Here is an 18,290-nt window from a genome sequence, read left to right on the forward strand (position 1 = left end):
ATGAGCGTCCTCACCAGGAAGCAAATCAGCTGGCACCTTAACTTTGAACTTCCAGCCTCCAGAACTGTGAGAAATAAATGTCTGTTGTTGAAGACACCCAGCCTGCAGTACTTTGTTATGGCAGCCCGAGTGGACAAATAAGCCTCTCTATTCCTCCCATGCCGCGTCTGCCCGTGGCAGCTTGGTCTCAGACGGCTGCTAGTGCATGATACACATGCACAGGACACGCTTTCCCCCCTCCCAACCCCGGCCCCTTTCTAATAGCAGGTTTCCCCAGCAACCAACTTTCCAGGCAGTCCATTCCCTTTCCTCTTAATCAAGTCCATTCTCCATTGAATGGGCTTCTTTACTCACTGCCTTGAGGGAAGCAGATTCTTTTTTGTTTTTTATTGTTTTAAATTTAATTTTTTTTGTACAGCTGGTTCTTATTAGTTATCTATTTTAGACTTATTAGTGTGTATATGTCAATCCCAATCTCCCAATTCATCCCACCACCACCACCACCACCCCGGCCACTTTCCCCCCTTGGTGTCCATACGTTTGTCCTCTGCATCTGTGTCTCTATTTCAAGGATAGCAGATTCTACAGACTGACATTTTCTAGGGACTTTTCATCTTTAAAGTGCTTTTTTTCCAAATCTGTATTTCAAAGCATACCCAGAGGGCACAGCAGAATTTTAAAATGGTGATCCCCATGAGTGACCGTCTTTGGTGTGCTCACTCTGGGGTCTCTGGGGATGGGATGGGGGAGGGGACAATGGTATGTGAATGGTCCCACCCTTACCACCTCCCACCCCCAAACGGGCTGGGCTCCTTTGGGCTGCCATTCCTTTGCTCCCGCTCTTCCTGTCCTCAGAGCTGCCTTCCCCATTCCTCGCCAGCTAACCCAGTCCTAGCCCACCACCCTGACTTGGGTCCACCCCACCTTTCCCATGTCTTACCTCCCTTTTTTTTTATTTTTATTTTTTTTGTGGTACGCGGGCCTCTCACTGTTGTGGCCTCTCCCATTGCGGAGCACAGGCTCCGGACGCACAGGCTCAGTGGCCATGGCTCACGGGCCTAGCCGCTCCACGGCACGTGGGATCCTCTCGGACCGGGGCACGAACCCGTGTCCCCTGCATCGGCAGGCGGACGCTCAACCACTGCGCCACCAGGGAAGCCCGTCTTACCTCCCTTTTTTGACTGTCAGCCCCCTGCACGTGGTGGCTGCGTCTCTCTCACCCTTGTGAATCTGACTGACCAAGGACTTATCGTGATTTACCACCATGCTCCGTGCTTACCTGGGTTCTCTTTCCATTCTCAATGTTAATTCCCTTGGGTAGTTCCTCTTGTCCCCATTTTACAGAAGAAGAAACTGGCTCATTGAGACAAGGTTCCTTGCCTAGAAGCAGGCAGCAGGGGTAGGAACTCTGCTCCCTCATCCCCCAGCCCAGGCCCAGCCCTCAGTGCCTTTGCTGACCTGCCATCTCCGAGACCCCCTTCTCTCTGTCTGAGCCCCGACCTGCTCCCCTAGGTGCTGGTCTTCAGGACTCTTTATTTTCCGGTACAATCCACTAGAACGCCAGCCCCGGGAACCCCCAGCATTTACAAACAGAGCCTGCAAGTGGTGGACCCTTGATTATATTGGGTGAAGAAAAGAGCCCTGTTTTCCTAACTAGACTTCAAGTTCTAAGCAGCAGAATGCACCTGCTTGGCTTCTGTCCCCGGCACAGGGCCGGGCACACTGGGGGGGCTCCTCCCCCACCCACTGGACACTCCTCACCGTCCCACCCCTGCCTCCAGCTGCTCGTTATAAAAACCCCAGACTAGCACCCATGATCTTCACCCCTGCTGCCGGAACTCACTTTCGCCATGATTGTTAATATGCCTTTTTCCTTTTTCTCTCTGAATCAACATTAGCTTTGCTAGCTCCCTTCCCTCCGCCTGATAAGGATGGGGTAACGGCATCTGTATGAACTTGGGGTGTGCTTTTGTTGCCTTGTCAGAACAGCAGCTCCTATCTGGCCGGTGATGGGCTGGGAGCCAGCCCCCAACAATGGAGGCCTTGTGAGCTGGCCTTGGGGGCAGGTGCTGGGAGCCTGCAGTTCAGCACACACACAACCCTTCCGGGTGCCACCTTCCTATCTCCGGCCACCGAGCCCTTGCCAATGTTGGAGCTGTAACCCAACCCCTGTAATTGCATGTCCCGATAGAGCATTGCTGGGCTTGGGCCACCGCTCAACAGTGAGTTAGGGTGCTGGGGACAGTCACCATAGACTGTGGGTGCTCCTGACTGGGGGAGCCTCTGGCTGGGTGTCCCCCACTCTCCTCCCAGGGGTCTTGGGCTGACTGAGAAAACCACAGCACAAGGCAGGCGATCTCAGCTTCCCACACCTTGGAATCAGTGTGTTGGGAGACCCCCCACACACACCCTGACCCATTCAAAAAGAATGGTTTCTCTTTCCTCTGCAAACCTCCCACCCCCAGCCTACCTCCTGCTGATCCTGCCCCCTTCTCTGGAATTCTCCACCCCTCTCATTCTGCTTGCTCTTCTTTCTTTTTTTAACATCTTTATTGGAGTATAATTGTTTTACAATGGTGTGTTAGTTTCTGCTGTATAACAAAGTGAATCAGCTATACATATACATATATCCCCATATCCCCTCCCTCTTGTGTCTCCCTCCCACCCTCCCTATCCCAAAATAGCTAGCTAGTGGGAAGCAGCTGCATAGCACAGGAAGATCAGCTCCGTGCTTTGTGCCCTCCTTATCTTTGGCTTTCTCCTGCCTTTTTTCTTAGGCTCTCCTCCTCCTTAGGCCCAGCCTCTCTTCCCATCTTCCTCCTTCTCCCTGGGTCTTCTCCCATAGAGGGAGCTCAGATGGCAGCTCTGCGGTCCCCAACCCACCCCAGGATCCTGACCTCTTTGGAAAATCTAAGGTGCCTTGGGGGAAGCAGTTGGCTCCAAGACCCCCTCCCACTCTTACCAAGGACATCATCCTGGCTTCACCGAGCCCCCAGGGCTGTGTGCTCCAAACAGTGCCTGAGATGAGGTGGACTATGGGATTGGCAAAAGCCCTGCCCTCCCAGAACTTCCAGTTTGGGGGAGGAAATGGGTACTGAACCAGTCTTCAGGTGCCAAGTGCTGTGATGCGTGACAGTGAATTCTAATCTGGGACTTCTCCAGTGGAAAATAAGAATTGGATACTTTGCACTGGTGCCCATTTGTTCCAGGTACACCCCTAGTCATCATGTTATATTCAGTCTCATGTGCAGGTTTCAGGAGGATGCCTCTGGTTGCCATGTAACAACCAGCAACAAGACAGAGTGAGCATACAGAGACAGGGGAAGCCATCAGAATAGCACAGGATGAGGTGATGGAGGCTGCACAACATACTGGCGATGGAGAAAATGGACGATGGGACTGATTGAAGAGGATTTGAGTGGTAGAATCTGTAAGTGAACGTTGGGATGTGAGGTGAAGAGGGAAGGAGGTATAAAGATGGCTCCCAGTTATCTTGCTTAAGCAGCTAGGTAGATGGAGGTGCCATTTACCATATGGGAAGAGTGGAGACAGCACATATTTGGGGCTGGGAGGGGAACCAAGAGTTCAGCTGTAGACATGTTAAGTTTGAGATGCCCAGGCTATAACAGTATCAGCATCCCTTCCCTCCTTTTTAGCAATAGAAGCCCACTGCCTATCCCCCCGCCCCAGCCAGTGTTTCTGGTTGGGCTATCACGTACACGGCCTCACTTCCCCAAGCACGCCAAAGGGCATGACTCAGGCTGGCCAATCAGAGCACTCACCCCCCTGGACACAAAGGTTGGTCCTTGGGTGAGCACACATGGGGGACACTGAAGAAGAGAGGATTGCACTCTTCTCTGAGTTTGTGAGCTGTAAGAAAATGTAGGGCTGGCACTGTCCGTGGCATCATTCAGCCAGAGAATGAAACCAACACAGAGGAAAGACAGATCAGGAAATGGAGAGAGACAGCTCTGGTAACATCATTTGAACCTCTGGGTCCATCCATGCCTGAAGGTAGATCCTCTCTTTGATCCAATACATAAAATCTTTTTTCCCCTAGGAGCTAGTTTGAATACTTTCGCAGGTGACTGAAAGAGACAATCCAATAAGACTAACACAGCATCCAAGAGATGTCAGGTGGGCCTTCTGGAGCAAAGATAGAGGCAGAAATGGAGGAAGCCATGTTCTGAGGAGGGACAGACAAATGAGACAGTGGCTAGAGAAGGATACGGAATCAAGGGACACGTGGCAGAGACTCCCAAATGACTCCAAATGGCTTCACTTTTGCTTTCTTTCTCGAGTTTTTACCTTCCAAGTAGGTGCAACCATGTGGCTAAGTCTGGTTAAAGGGATGTGAGTGGAAGTACTGTGCGGGCTTTTCCATTTCCCACTGAATGGGCAAACCTGGTGGTGAGAACCTTGGGAGCTCTCGTGGACTCTGTAGCCTTGGACACCAGTGGACACTGTCTGATGCCCCATCTAAAACCGAGGCCCTCCTTCCCCCAACTGCCAGGAGCACTGTCCCCTCACAGCTCAGCTGAATCTTTCCCCAGAAACTGCTTTGCCCAAAGTTATGCTTCCTCCCTGGGGGTATCAAAAGGGAGCCCGTATCCAATGACTTGTGGGGTAACAAGCCTAGTTCCTTGCTTTCATTGAGACAACTATGAAGGCCACCCCAGCTCCAGAGCTCCTCTGGGATTGGCTGAGTCCTCTGTTGTGACTGCATCACAGCTCAGCTCTGCCCTTTGCCCAGTTTTACCTCCAGCACTCCCCCTGCCATCAGGGTTCACTCCCCAGTAGAACACCTGGCTGCAAATCTGTCTCAGAGTCTGTTTCCTGAGTAATCCAACCTCGGACAGAAGCTGTCTTAGACTGTGTGCTGGAAGCAGCATGTTGAAAGTAGTGAAGTAAAAAGATACAAGAAACCTGAGTCCTCCAAAACCACTAAACCCCCGTATCAGCCCTGAACCATCAAGGTACATGAGAGAAAAACAAACCAAAAAAAAAAAAAAAAAAAAAAACCTTCTATTTTGTGTAAGCCAGGGTAGTTTGAGGCCTTTGTTACAGTAGTCTAAACCATATTCTGATTAACATAGAATTTGATATCCAGAAGTGGAATGTTGGACGTGGCAAAATTTTAAACATGAGGCGTCGTGCAGTGAGCAGATATGTCAGGTTGGAAAGCTGGTGACCCATGCTATGCAAAACAGTTGGTAACACTATCTCCTCTGATATCTTGGAAGACAGTTCGCATGCCTACTGAGCCTCTACTTCTAGAGGAAGTGGTTAGAAAAGGTGCAAGTGTCAGTGGGTAGTCTTCCCCCCACATTTAGCAAGGTCCTGGAAGAGAGAAAAACTCAGAAGAGAGACAGAAGTTTGCAAGCCTAGATGAAAATAAACAGAGCTCTGTTCATGGAGATGCTTCCTGCCTGTGGCCAGTAAGCTACGTTGACTAAGAATCCAGTATTTGGAGAGGTGCTGAGAAAGTCAACTGCTTTTGCACCCCAAACTGAGGAAGTGACGTGAAGGAGCCCTGAAGAGGCAGCTTTCCCAGGAGACGAGACTGTGGCCCAAGCCTTTCCCAGTTAGCTCCAGTTAAGAACACCCTGCCAGACAATGGGAGTCAGTTCAACAGCCCAGAGCAGATTCAGGGTGTTGCCTTTCCACCCAGGCCTACTAGGTTAAGTAACCTCATCAACTATTGTAAAGGTAAGAGAGGGTAGGATGGGCAGGGTATAGAGGCTGGGAAATAAATATGCATAAGTATGTCTTCAGGTTTAAGAATTATGTCTGCTCCAGCTTTTTTGGCTGGGTTACTTGCTTACGGAACAGATTACAAACAAATAGACTGTAGTCATACTAATTTTTTTTTTTTTTTTTTTTTTTTTTTTTTTTGGTACGCGGGCCTCTCACTGTTGTGGCCTCTCCCGTTGCGGAGCACAGGCTCCGGACGCCCAGGCTCGGCGGCCATGGCTCACGGGCCCAGCCGCTCCGCGGCATGTGGGATCCTCCCGGACCGGGGCACGAACCCGTGTCCCCTGCATCGGCAGGCGGACTCTCAACCACTGCACCACCAGGGAAGCCCCATACTAATTTTTTAAAAATAGTTTTAGGAACTTCCCTGGTGGCGCAGTGGTTAAGAATCCGCCTGCTAACGCAGGGGACATGGGTTCGAGCCCTGGTCTGGGAAGATCCCACATGCCGTGGAGCAACTAAGCCCATGCGCCTCAACTACTGAGCCTGCGCTCTAGAGCCTGCAAGCCACAACTACTGAGCCTGCGTGCCACAACTACTGAAGCCTGCGTGCCTAGAGCCCATGCTCCACAACAAGAGAAGCCAATGCTATAAGAAGCCCACACACCGCAACCAAGAGTAGCCCCTGCTCACAGTAACTAGAGAAAGCCCGCATGCAGCAACGAAGACCCAGTGCAGCCAAAAATAAAATAAATAAATTTTAAAAAATAGTTTTATTGAGATATAGTTCACATATGATAAAGTTCACCCTTTAAATTACACAGTTCAGTGGGTTTTAGTGTATTCACAGAGTTGTGCAGCTATCACCATTATCTTCATTCTAGAACACTTTCATCGCCTCCCAAAGAACCCTGTACCCTTTAGCAGTCAATCCCCATTACTACCTCCATGCCCCCAGCCCCTGGCAACCACTAATCTACTTTCTGTCTTTGTAGATTTGCCTATTCTGGACATTTCATAGAAATGGAAATCATACAGTGATTGGAAATCCCCCAAATGACCTACAGACTCAATGAAATCTCTATTAAAATTCCAGCTGCCTTTTTTGCAGAAATTGAAAATGTATCTTAAGATTCATATAAAATTGCAAGGGGCCCAGCATAGCCAAGACAGTCTTGAAAAAGAAGAACAAAGTTGGAAGACTCACACTACCCTATTTCAAAACTTACTGCAAAACTATATTAACACAGCGTGGTACTGGCATAAGAATAGACACATAAGTCAATGGAACAGAATTGAGACTCTGGACATGGAGACTTTGACACATGGTGAAAAAATAGTCTTTTTCAAAAATGGTCCTGGGGCAACTAGATCTCCCTATTCAAAAGAATGTAATCAGATCCCTACTTCACACCACATATAAAAATTAACTCAAAGTTGATTATAGACCTAAATGTAAGAAAGGAAACTACAAAACTTCATGATCTTGGATTAAACATTGGCTTTTTGTGTGTGTGTGTGATACGCGGGCCTCTCACTGCTGTGGCCTCTCCCGTTGCGGAGCACAGGCTCCGGACGCACAGGCTCAGCGGCCATGGCTCACGGGCCCAGCCACTCTGTGGCATGTGGGATCTTCCCGGACCGGGACACGAACCCACGTCCCCTGCATCGGCAGGCGGACCCTCAACCCCTGCGCCACCAGGGAAGCCCTCTTCAATTTATTTTAATGATGTTTTATAGTTTTCAATGTACAAACCTTGTTTGATTTATTCCTATTTAATTCTTTTCTATATGATGGTAAATTGAATTATTTTTTGTATTTAACTTTTTAATGTTATGCTAAGTTTTTGAGGGAAAGTCATTGGCAAAAGTCTACAAGTCTGGCCAGTACAACTCTAGAATTGCTCAACTCCTAAAGCAAACTGTGAGCTCCCAAACCTGCACCAGCAGGAAACAGGCTGTGAACACTGCACCCTCACCACCCAGAAGGGTATATTCTCCAATGCCCTTTTCAGATGTGGCCCTGGAGGACAACAGGTAGACAAAGAAGTACTGCCCAGAAGGCAGAGCCAAGAGCCGCAGAGAATGTTTTCAGGTATTCAATACCAAAGAACAGTCTCCTCTCTGAGACGGGGAACCTTTGGAATTCCTGCCCAGTGGGATCTGTTAATTGCTATGTTCCTGCTATGTGTTTTCTATTTTTCCCTCTCCAAATGGCAGATTAATTGTGGTTCTACCTCGTAGAGTATATGTGTATGTGTTGCTGGTTGGTAAAGGGGAGCAAATAGATAACTTGGTTTTTAGTTTGTATGTCACCAGACCAACATCTGAACTTCATATAAAGAACTGACAATTGTCAGGAAGGCCTGGGCTCTGAGCTGGTTGCCATAATGGATGAAACCTTGTGGGTTTGGGCTTGGGAAGGGGATTAGCATGCTGCATGTGTGAGAAGAGAGCGTGCATTTATTTGGGCGGTCAAAGGTGCAGCGGGTGATAGAGATCGCCAGCTTTCCCTCAATAGCCATTCTTCTCTTCTTCAGTAGTGATGGAATCTTTAAGTGGACACATTGCTGCCCAACGGAAGACCATATTTCTTAAGTTCCTTTGCAACTAGTTGCGTTTTTTGACCAAGTCTGAGGGCAATACCTTGTGATTGGATATGTATGCAACTTCCAGGCCGTGTCCCTCAAAGGAAGTAGCCTTATCTCCTCCTTCCTCTTTTCCCCTTTCCTTCTGGCTGGGAGGTTAAAGTGCTGGCAAGAGCTGGGGCATCCATCTTGGAGAGAAGCTGCAAGTTAAGGATGGCAGAGCAACAGAGAGAAGAAGTTACCATATCACCCCTACACGGCCTTCCTAGGCTTTTCATGTGAGAGTCAACTTCTACCTTTGGTACAGTCTTTGGGGATTTCTCTGTTACAGCAGCCTAACGTTATCCTAACTAATACAGAAAGTTTATCTGTTTTTTCCTTTTTATTTCCGGCCGCGCCGCATGACTTGCGGGATCTCAGTTCCCCGACCAGGGTTTGAACCCGGGCTATGGCAGTGAAAGCGCCGGATCCTAACCACTGGACCATCAGGGAATTCCCAGTTTATTTGTTTTTAAGATGGGAGAGACTAGAGCATGTTGTGTGCTCGTGGAAATAACCCATTAAGGAGGGAGAGATTGATGAGGAAAGAGAGTGGGGAGAGAGCCGAAGGGAAAAAGCCCTTGAGAAGATGAGAAGGAATGGGATTCAGGGAGCAAGAGATGAAATTTTTCTTTCACTGAAGAAACTGGGACACTTCTTCCATTGTAATGAGGCAGACACGGGAATATCTGTGAATTTACTGGTGGGAAGATGAGGGAGGTTCAATATAATTGCAAGAGAATAAAGCCATGATAACCCATGGAATCTTGATTTCATTGGACTCCTCCACACATCCTTTGTTCCCTGACGTACTCATCGTTGATCCACTCATGCTATATATATATATTTTTTAAAATTAATTAATTAATTTTTGACTGTGTTGGGTCTTCGTTTCTGTGCGAGGGCTTTCTCTAGTTGTGGCGAGCAAGGGCCACTCTTTATCGCGGTGCGCGGGCCTCTCACTGTCGCGGCCTCTCTTGTTGCGGAGCACAGGCTCCAGACACGCAGGCTCAGTAGTTGTGGCTCACGGACCTAGTTGCCGTGGGATCTTCCCACTAGGGAAGGGAAGGGCTCGAACCCTTGTCCCCTGCATCGGCAGGCAGATTTTCAACCACTGCGCTACCAGGGAAGCCCTCGTGCTATTTTTTTTTTTTTTTTTTTTTGCAGTATGTGGGCCTCTCACTGTTGTGGCCTCTCCCGTTGCAGAGCACAAGCTCCGGACGCACAGGCCCAGCGGCCATGGCTCACGGGCCCAGCCGCTCCGCGGCATGTGGGATCCTCCCAGACCAGGGCATGAACCCGTGTCCCCTGCACCGGCAGGCGGACTCCCAACCACTCCGCCACCAGGGAAGCCCCGTGCTATATTTTTAATTAGTTATTTGTAATGATTAAATAGGCTCCTGCAAAACCACCACCCAAACCAAAGCCTTGACAATGACCCACATCTTTCCATATGATTCCTCCTCGCCATCCCAACTCCCTACTTCCCCCGACCCACAGTAATTGTCATCCTGAAGTCTGTGTACCACATTCCCTTGATATCCTTTTTATATAGTTTTATTGCATCTACATATATTTCCAAAAATTATATATTTTATATTAATTGTTTTTAACCTCATTAAAAGGGTATTGTTCTCCATGTAATCTTTGGGGACTTACATTTTTTACCTAATTGTATATGGCTAAGATTTATTCACATTGTTTTACTTTGCTGTGGCTCATTTATTTAACCTGCTTTGTGATAGTCCATTGTGTGAATATCCCACAGTTTATTCATCCACAAACCATGGACTCTAAGCTGGGAGAGGAGAGAAGTGAAGGCAGGAGGGGGCTGATGGATAGAGAGAAAGTGAAGGAATCAGTGGACTGGAGAGTTCTATGAGGCCAGAGAGCTGTGGCAGGGCCACCTGGGCCAGGAAGCAGAAAGGCTTGGAGGCAATGGATGGATGGATGGATAGTGGAAGGTGAGAAGTTCTGGCTTCAGAAGTAAGGCTTTGGGTGGCCATAAGGTCTTCAGGGCTAAATGTGGCAATGGATAGCTAAGGCGGGAATTATTGGAGATGTAGGTGATGAAAGCAAGAGGTCAGAGTGTGGATATAGGTCATTCTATTTGTCTAGGATAGTGGCAGGAGGGGGTGCAGGAGAAGATGAGGATGCTGGAATGTGGGTCTTCAGTGGGGAAGGGAGCAAGCCTGGGAGGCTGGGAGATGACAGGGCTGAGGAGGGAGGATGGCATAGCTGGAAGCAGCAGTGTCAATGGTTCAGGTCTTTACAAGAGGATGGGAGTAATGGGCTGGAAATTACCATGAGGAATAATACGGACAAGCTCCATCTTTTAACCCTGAGGTGCAGAGAATGTGAGATTAAACATCCTCCACCTGAGAGGGCTGCTGGGAGGTGGTAGCTCAGGGCCAGGAGGAGGAGGACACGTTCCAAGAAGAGGCTGAAGGTCTAGGAGAGAGCACTGCCTGTGGTGCAGGAGCTCCAGGGCGCATCGTGTAAGAGCAGAGGGAGGGCAGATCGCAGGGGAGGGCAGGCAGGCATCTCAGGGCTCAGCCGAGGCAGGCGGGGAAGCCGTGCTGTGGTGGGAGGGGAGGCCAGCCTCGGCTGTCTCACCAGCTAGGAGCGCTGCGTGCTGTGGCACGTGCGTGGAAGGGTCATCACTCAGCATCTTGCTTCCCTGCCATTGTGTCATCAGCCCTGTTTGTCTCTCAGGGTTGATGCACCTCATGGGAAAGGGAGCCAGGGAGTCAGTACTCTTCCCTTAGATCCAGTGCTGCGGTCAGGGGAAACCAGTGCAGAGAACTGCCTTGGTTAGAGAGGTGGGGCTGGAGGTCTTGCCTCCATCTCTAAGGAGATCCAGGGATGCAGCCTGGACACCTGACGTCACCTTCCTGTTGGTTCAGGTTAGCCCTGGGCTAGTCCAACTTGCCCTATGAGAAGTCTTCAGACCCCAGTCTGAGGGTAGAGACACCATCTTGGCTCTCAGGGAGGCCCCTCTGAGGGAAGATATTCAGAGGGAAAGAAGAAGAGGTGAAGCCAGCCACTTGGGAGCCAAGGACGGCTCTAAGAGAGACACGGGCCTGCCCACCATTGTTCTTCAACACAATCAGTACAGAAAGAAAGGAAGAGCCCAGCCCAGCCCAGCCTGTGTTTCTGTGGTCTGAGGCAAGTTTTCCTTCTGGATTTCCCACCTAGGATTAACTCAATTATCCTTCTTAAACCATGAAAGCTTGGAATGAGGGTCTGGGATCGTTAGACTCAAAGTCCCTGGATTATCTTCTGTGCCTCATCTCCTACACTGACCTCAGATATGACCTAGCCACTGCCTCTCCCCCATCCCAGAAACCCAGCCCCTACCCCGCTGGTGCTTTCTCTTCCCTCCCTCAGGACCATGGGCCTCAAAGATCTGAGTAGAAGCCCAAAGTCGGAACGCTCCCAGGTGACAGCAGAAGAGGGAGGAATCAGCAGTTTCTCCTGAGTCCTCCACTGCTCGGCTCTCTGTAACTCTGTGCCCCAGGTTTCCTGCCTCAGAGACAGATGGGCCATCTGTGTGCTGCCCTTACCTTAAAGAGAAGGGCACAGCTAGTATCCCGGGGGCAGGGCCCGGGCTTTATACTCCTCTACGGCTCCAGCGCTCAGAAGTCCCGGTCTGATGAGGGAGCATGGCCTCCACTCTATAGGAGCCCTGGGCTGACACAGAGTCTGGTCTAACCCACATACAAAACACTTTGGAACATGCCCAGTGAGATGGAGTCAGGGTGTAGGGAGAAATGAAAATAACTTCTCAGGTTAAAGAGAACAGATCTGCCTCTGTGATGTGTCTGGTCACACTCCCAGCAAACGGTAGGTTGGTTACTAGGAGGACTTTTCTGGATTTGGATGGAGGTATATATACATGGTCAGAGAACAAATTCTGTCCTGGATACAAGAGATGGCATTTTCAGCCCACAGCAGTGGGTACCAAGAGAAGGTCCCAAGATGTATTACTGAGGATATAGCCTTGGCTGATGTAACAGAGACCCAAAATAAGAGTGGCTTAAACAAGAGAGATGTCCGTGTAACAGTCCAGGCATAAACAGTTTGGGGCCACAATGGTATCAGGGACTCAGACTTCTTCTAACTGACTTGTTACTCTGCCGTCTCTGTGGTCTTGTTCTCACCCATAGGATCCAAAGTGGCTCACCATCACATAGGCTTCCAGATCGCACAAAGTGGGGGAAAGAGGGCCAAGAGTATGCTCCCCATCTGGAAGTTTCACACCTGGCTTTGCTCACATCCCATTGTCCAGAACTCTTAGCAGCCTGATCATTCTTAGCTGCAAGGGAACCTGGGAAATGTAGTTTTTATTCCAGGCAGCCATGTATCCCAGTAAGCACCTTTTGTTCTGTTAGAGAAAAGGGGAAATTGTTATTAGGGGAACAACTAGCAGTTCTGCCTCAAGAGACCCCAAGTACACAGCAAGGAGGTTATTGTATTGTATGTGTCTGTTCAGTACCTCATTCCCACAGAGTTGGGCAAGTGACTCAATCTGGGAGAACCACAACAATGCATCCCTCTGGCCACAGCAATTGGTCCAGAACTGAGCACATGACTCAAGGTGAGCCAATCAGTGTTCTTCCTCAGGACTTTTCGCTAACCAAGTAGCAGATGGTGTAATTTCCTTTCTGATCATAAACCCTGAACTGACCATGGTCATTTTCCCTGCCAAGGCAGGGTAAAGCCTGTCTGCAGAAGATAGGATGACACCAGCCTCTGAGAGATGCAGAGAGAAGGGAGTCCCAGCAGGGTGAGCTCCATTCTTGCCCTGAATGAACTAGTTAGTCAATGCCCCTTTTCACCAAGTTGATTCAAGCTGAGTTTTGACCATTTGCAACCCAGAGTTCTGACTTACACAGTACTGAAAGTGATGTTTTCTCTGGGGTACTTGGGGGTGGGAGGGAGGGGATACAGATGAGATTGAAAACCTGGATGAAAATAAAGTGGGCTCCAGCCAAGGTGCATCTTTCTCCTGCACATTTGCCCTGAGGCATCTTAAAGTTCTCACACAGCATCTCACTGTAGAGAATGTTCAGTTTCTTTACATTTTTCCAGTCAGTCCTGTTTCCTGCAAGGCAGCTCTCCTCAGAGCCGGCCCAGCTGTGAGGAGGGGGCCTGCAGAGGAGCCACCCTCACAAAGGGCTCATTCTCAGCTTTTCTGGGGCTGTTATCAGCCAAACCTAAACTCTGAATCACCTGCATCCGTGGGCAGCCCTGTAGGTGGCTTGATTCCCTCCTGGGCTTCCCTGCGTCAGGACCTGTGAGTGGAGGCAGACTTTCAACAAAGGTTCATGGTCTTCTCTCCCCTCACGCTATCAAGGTTCTGTCCAAGACCTTCCTGAGCCTCATCTCCCTCGTCTCTTCACTCACCCCCCCGTCCTGGGCCCCCATCCCTCTGGGCACCATCCATCCCCATGCCACCTAGTATATCAGCATAAAGCCCTCAGGGGAGATGGGATGGGAGCTGAAGAAGGAAGGGAATGTGCATGAGCGTTCTCTCTCCAACTCAGTCAGAAGGAGGATGGAATCTGAGAATGTCCTGTGCTTCCAAACCTGTGACTCCCCCAGTCCCCTGGGACCTCCCGAGTCCCCTCTACCTGCCATGACTGCAACCAAGCTGTCCTGGGCCTGTGGTGTCACCTGGTGGCCAGCCTTGGAACAGTCCAGCTTCCACCTCCTTTTGTTTCTTTTGAGATTGGAAGGATGGGGTCACGTATGTACCATAATTTCCCTTTTCCTTCTGTTTTTGTTCTTTGTTTTTTACCACAATCAGTTCAGTTCAGCTCATTCTTCCTCAGGCCTTTTTTTTTTTTTTTAAGCTTGTGGGATCTTAGTTCCAAGACCAGGGATTGAACCCATGCCCTCAGCAGTGAGAGCGTGGAATCCTAACCACTGGACTGCCAGGGAATTCCCCTCAGGGCATCTTTAAAACCCAAATTACACACCCTTGAATCCACTCCTTCATCTCCTTTCTAACAACCCGACCCCAGTTACCTCATGAGTTCCTTTCTCCAGTTTATTCTTTCCACCCAAACAATCCTGGCTGACTGCATGTCAGGATAGAGCCAGGACTGGCCCGTGTCAAAAAAAAAGGCAGACTGAACTCCAGAAAGATTCATCAGAATGTTGAAGAACAAAAGCTTTCAGCCTCTAAAGCCTTTGAAAACACCTCAAAGTTTCCTTCAGAATGTCCCACACATCGCCTCATACTCCTGGTAAGAAACCTGCTTTCCCTCAAGCACCAGCTTTCAAGAAAAAATAAACAATTTTCTACACCCACATTGTTATTTTCCATTTCTACCTATAGGTCTTGAAACAGGAGGGTTTTTCTTTTTTCCCCTGTGTGGGTGTGTGGCAGCCCAGCCTTGTGATGCGTTAAATGAGCATTTATGGCTCAACCTGGAAAACTGAACCCCATTCATAACGCTGAGTCCTCGATTTTCTCTTGGAACCCCAGTCCACTTCCCAGAAACCAACTTTTGAAATGTTACTCACTGGCACGCGGGGACTGCCTGATGGTAGACATTTAAGATAAGGAGATACTTTCCTCCGGGGCAAGATAGCAGCTGCCTTTTGTTGTTTTAAACAGGATAATGTATATGAGCTATCTGACTTCCCAAGAAATGGAAATCTTGACGTCTGCTAGAAGCCTTGAGGCTTGCAGGATGGGCTGGGCCAGTGGGCTAAGGTTGGGGGGAAAGGGTGTGGTGAAGAACTAAGTGATGCTGTAGACCCAAGGACCAGGCAGAGAGGATTCGAGAAGGGCTAGGCTGAGTGGAGGGGGCTGCAGAGAAATCTTCGGACCAAGCACTGGAGAGAACAGACCTGACTAACATTTATTAAGCACCTTCCACATGCCCAATAGGGAAGTATGTGGGTCCCCCAAGCAGGCTAATCATTTTATGTCCCATCAAACTGGTATTCCTTTACTATCAGTTCAAGTTTAGTATAGTGGAACTGATCTCTGCTTGGAGAAAGGGGGGAGTGGGCAGAGGAGGGGACCCCTGCTGCAATACTCCATCTGCTCTGAGCAGTTCAGCTCTGACGCTGAACTTGCATGCTGCAATTAGATACACAAAAACTCTCTAGAGACCTTGCCCCGCCCTCCTTACGGAACAGCTTAGAGACCAACTATCGTTATTCCGGCCTCTTCTTTTGGAGTCCCCCCACCACCCCATTACAAGTAGCTTATTAAAGCAGAATGTCCAACTGACCCTTAAAAGAGTTCCATCTCTTTTAACGTGGTTTTTTCATCTCCTTATATGTCCAGTGATGACTGAGTACCTCATAAAGACGGCACCCTAGCCAGCTGCCTGGCTGGCTCACCCCTTACACCAGCTCTGGTCCTGGGCACTGAGAATGTTCTCACCCTGCCACCTAAGTAACATGATCTCCATTCTACCTGGTGAAGCTGAGGCTGAGGGCAGTTAGGTTAGCTGCCCAAGAGGCCCATAGCTGGTGAGTAAATCCCACCTCTGGGCTGAGATCTGAATTCAGGTTCATCCATCTTATTCCAAAGCCCAGATCTTCTTCATTTCCTCCCTCTCCCCCAGGAGAAAATGGAAAGAAAAAGCCGTTGAGAGCAGGAGGGTGGTTTCTGTGAAGAATTACAGGAGGTGGAGGTTTGAACAGGCAGCTGTAACAAGCAGAGTCAGAGACCCTGTGGGTGGCAAGGGGGCTGGGTGCCCAGCAGTACCACTGCAAGATGGCCCGGGTTGGGTGAGGGGAGTAGGGTGGAGTCAGCTTGGGCTCCTGGAGTGTGGGAGGGTAAAGCCGCCTTGTCCTCGAGAGAGGGGTGTGTGACGCTACCAGTCCAGGCCCCCTTCCTCCGCACGCAGCCATACTAACAGTGCCCACTGAAAGGGCACGGTGGGCCTGGAGTCTGGCAAAAAGAGTCTGGGGTCCGAGAGGAATCTTTGCGAGGGAAATCTCTCCTTCAGCCCTAGATTGGAAGCTGCAGAAAATCATTTGCACCACGTGGGGGCAGGATGCTGAGGGCCCAGGGGCTGGCTCTGGTTGGTTCCCTTTCTCTCCTCATGCCCCTTCCCTCCAAACCCCCAGTCCAGGCCAGCTCAGCTCCAGGGCCAAGGAGGGCCTGACAGCCTGTTCCTGGCCTCCCCAGCAGAGGGCTCCAGAGCAGAGCTCAGGAGGGTGGGTCGGGGAGGGAATCTCCACCTCCCTCCCTGCAGGGAGGTGTGGGAAGCACTGGACAGTCCTCTCTGCTCACAGGTGTCCAGGTGTCCATCTGCACAGGTGCTCTTTACTCGTGCATGGGTGTGTCTGTATGTGTGTGCACCCCTGTGGGTGTGTGCAAGTGTGTACGGTATCTGTGTATGTGGGCGTGTCGATGTCTGCCCTGCTGAGGCACAACTGCCTGTGTTTAAGTGTGTTGGGTGGTGTCTGTGCACACGTGTTTGCCCATTTTCTCTTTGCACACGCCAGCACCGCTTGTGTCCCTGTGTATGTTTGTGTGCGTGCGGGTGCCTGTGTGACTCGTGCATAGGTGTCTATGCTTGGCCTTGTAAGGAGAGGGGAGAGAAATAAGTGACGGGGGTGCTGTGGAATCTCAACATTCTCGGGGGCAGGGATGCGGGGTCCTGTGTCCCTCTGTATTGTCCCATGTCCACACACACTGACCCTGCCGGGCCACCTCCTGCCCTGGCTCAACACAGCCCCTGGGTTTGTTAGAACCCTGTTTACAGCAGGTGTAGCTGACGTCTAGTTCCCAGGAAGCAAGTACTTCCAGAGGTGTGTGTGTGTGTGTGTGTGTGTGTGTTCTGGTTCCCTCTTTTGCAGCTTGAAAATGTTGTTCTCCTTGTTGGCAGCGGACACCAGAGCCCCAGAGGATGGGGGGACGGTAGAGGGCTGGAGAAAACAGCAGGCGCGTGGCTGTCTCATCCACGGGGTGAAGGAAGGCAGTGGCTGAGGGGGAAGGTCTTGGCCCAGGAGTCTGGGGTCCTGGATAGGGCCCAGCTCTGCTATCAACTGGAGGCCCTGGCTGGCTAGAAGCAGCCCCTCCCGGCCTCCTCATGGTGGTCTGTGCTGGTGCTCAGCCAGGGCCGTTGGGGAGAGGACAAGTGGGATACTCCCCTCACCCTGTGTCACGTTGAAAAGACGCTTGTTGAAGGGAATGGGGCAGGGCATGACAGCCACCACACGATGGGAGGGTGTTTTCGTTTCCTATCGCTGCTGTAACAGATCACCACAAACTTCGTGGTTTAAAACACACAAATTTATTTTACATTACTGGAGGTCAGAAGTCCAAAATCGGCCTCACCAGGCTAAAGTCAAAGTCCTGGCAATGCTGTGTTCTTTCTGGAGGCTGTAGGGGAAACTCCATCTCCTTGCCTTTTCCAGATTCTAGAAGCCGCCTGCATTCCTTGCCCTGTGGCCCCTTCCTCCATCATGCTGTCGCATTGTCTTTCCATTACTTTGACCTTCTTGCTTCCCTCTTAGGAGGAAGCCTTGTGATTACAGTGGACCCTCCCAGACACTCCAGGACAATCTCCGCATCTCAAGACCCTTAACATGATGACATCAGCCAAGTCTTTTGCCTGTGAGGTAACATATTCATAGGTTCTGGGAATTAGGATGTGGCCATCTTGGGGGGTGGTGCATTATTCTATCTGCTGACTAAGGCAATCATAGATAAGCTGCCAAAAGGGGGTGACATTTTGTTTTCAATGAATTTTTATTGGAGTATAGTTGTTTTACAATGTTGTGTTAGTTTCCGCCGTTCAGCAAAGTGATTCAGCTATATGTATACATATTTCCCCTCTTTTTTGGACTTCCTTCCCATTTAGGTGAAAAGGGGGGTGACATTTTTGTGGGGGGAGTGACATTCTTAATCCTCTCGTGGTTTCACTGAAGCATCGAGTGGGACCCTCACTCCTGCCAAGGAGCCATCTGGTCCTGACGTCTTGTCTGGGG

The 18,290-nt window shown here is 50.0% G+C and overlaps 1 long non-coding RNA gene across 1 annotated transcript in view; it reads left to right on the plus strand.

The window, feature by feature from the left end:
- Nucleotides 1–17,915, plus strand: part of LOC309815680 — a 188,661-nt gene extending 170,746 nt beyond the window's left edge. The window contains exon 4 of the long non-coding RNA XR_014295918.1: nucleotides 17,817–17,915. This is a non-coding gene — a long non-coding RNA (uncharacterized lncRNA). The remainder of the gene's footprint in view (nucleotides 1–17,816) is intronic.
- The last annotated feature ends 375 nt before the right edge of the window (nucleotides 17,916–18,290 follow it).

This window comes from Mesoplodon mirus (genome assembly GCF_964341445.2).
Source record: "Mesoplodon mirus genome assembly, chromosome: 14".
NCBI lineage: Eukaryota > Metazoa > Chordata > Mammalia > Artiodactyla > Ziphiidae > Mesoplodon > Mesoplodon mirus.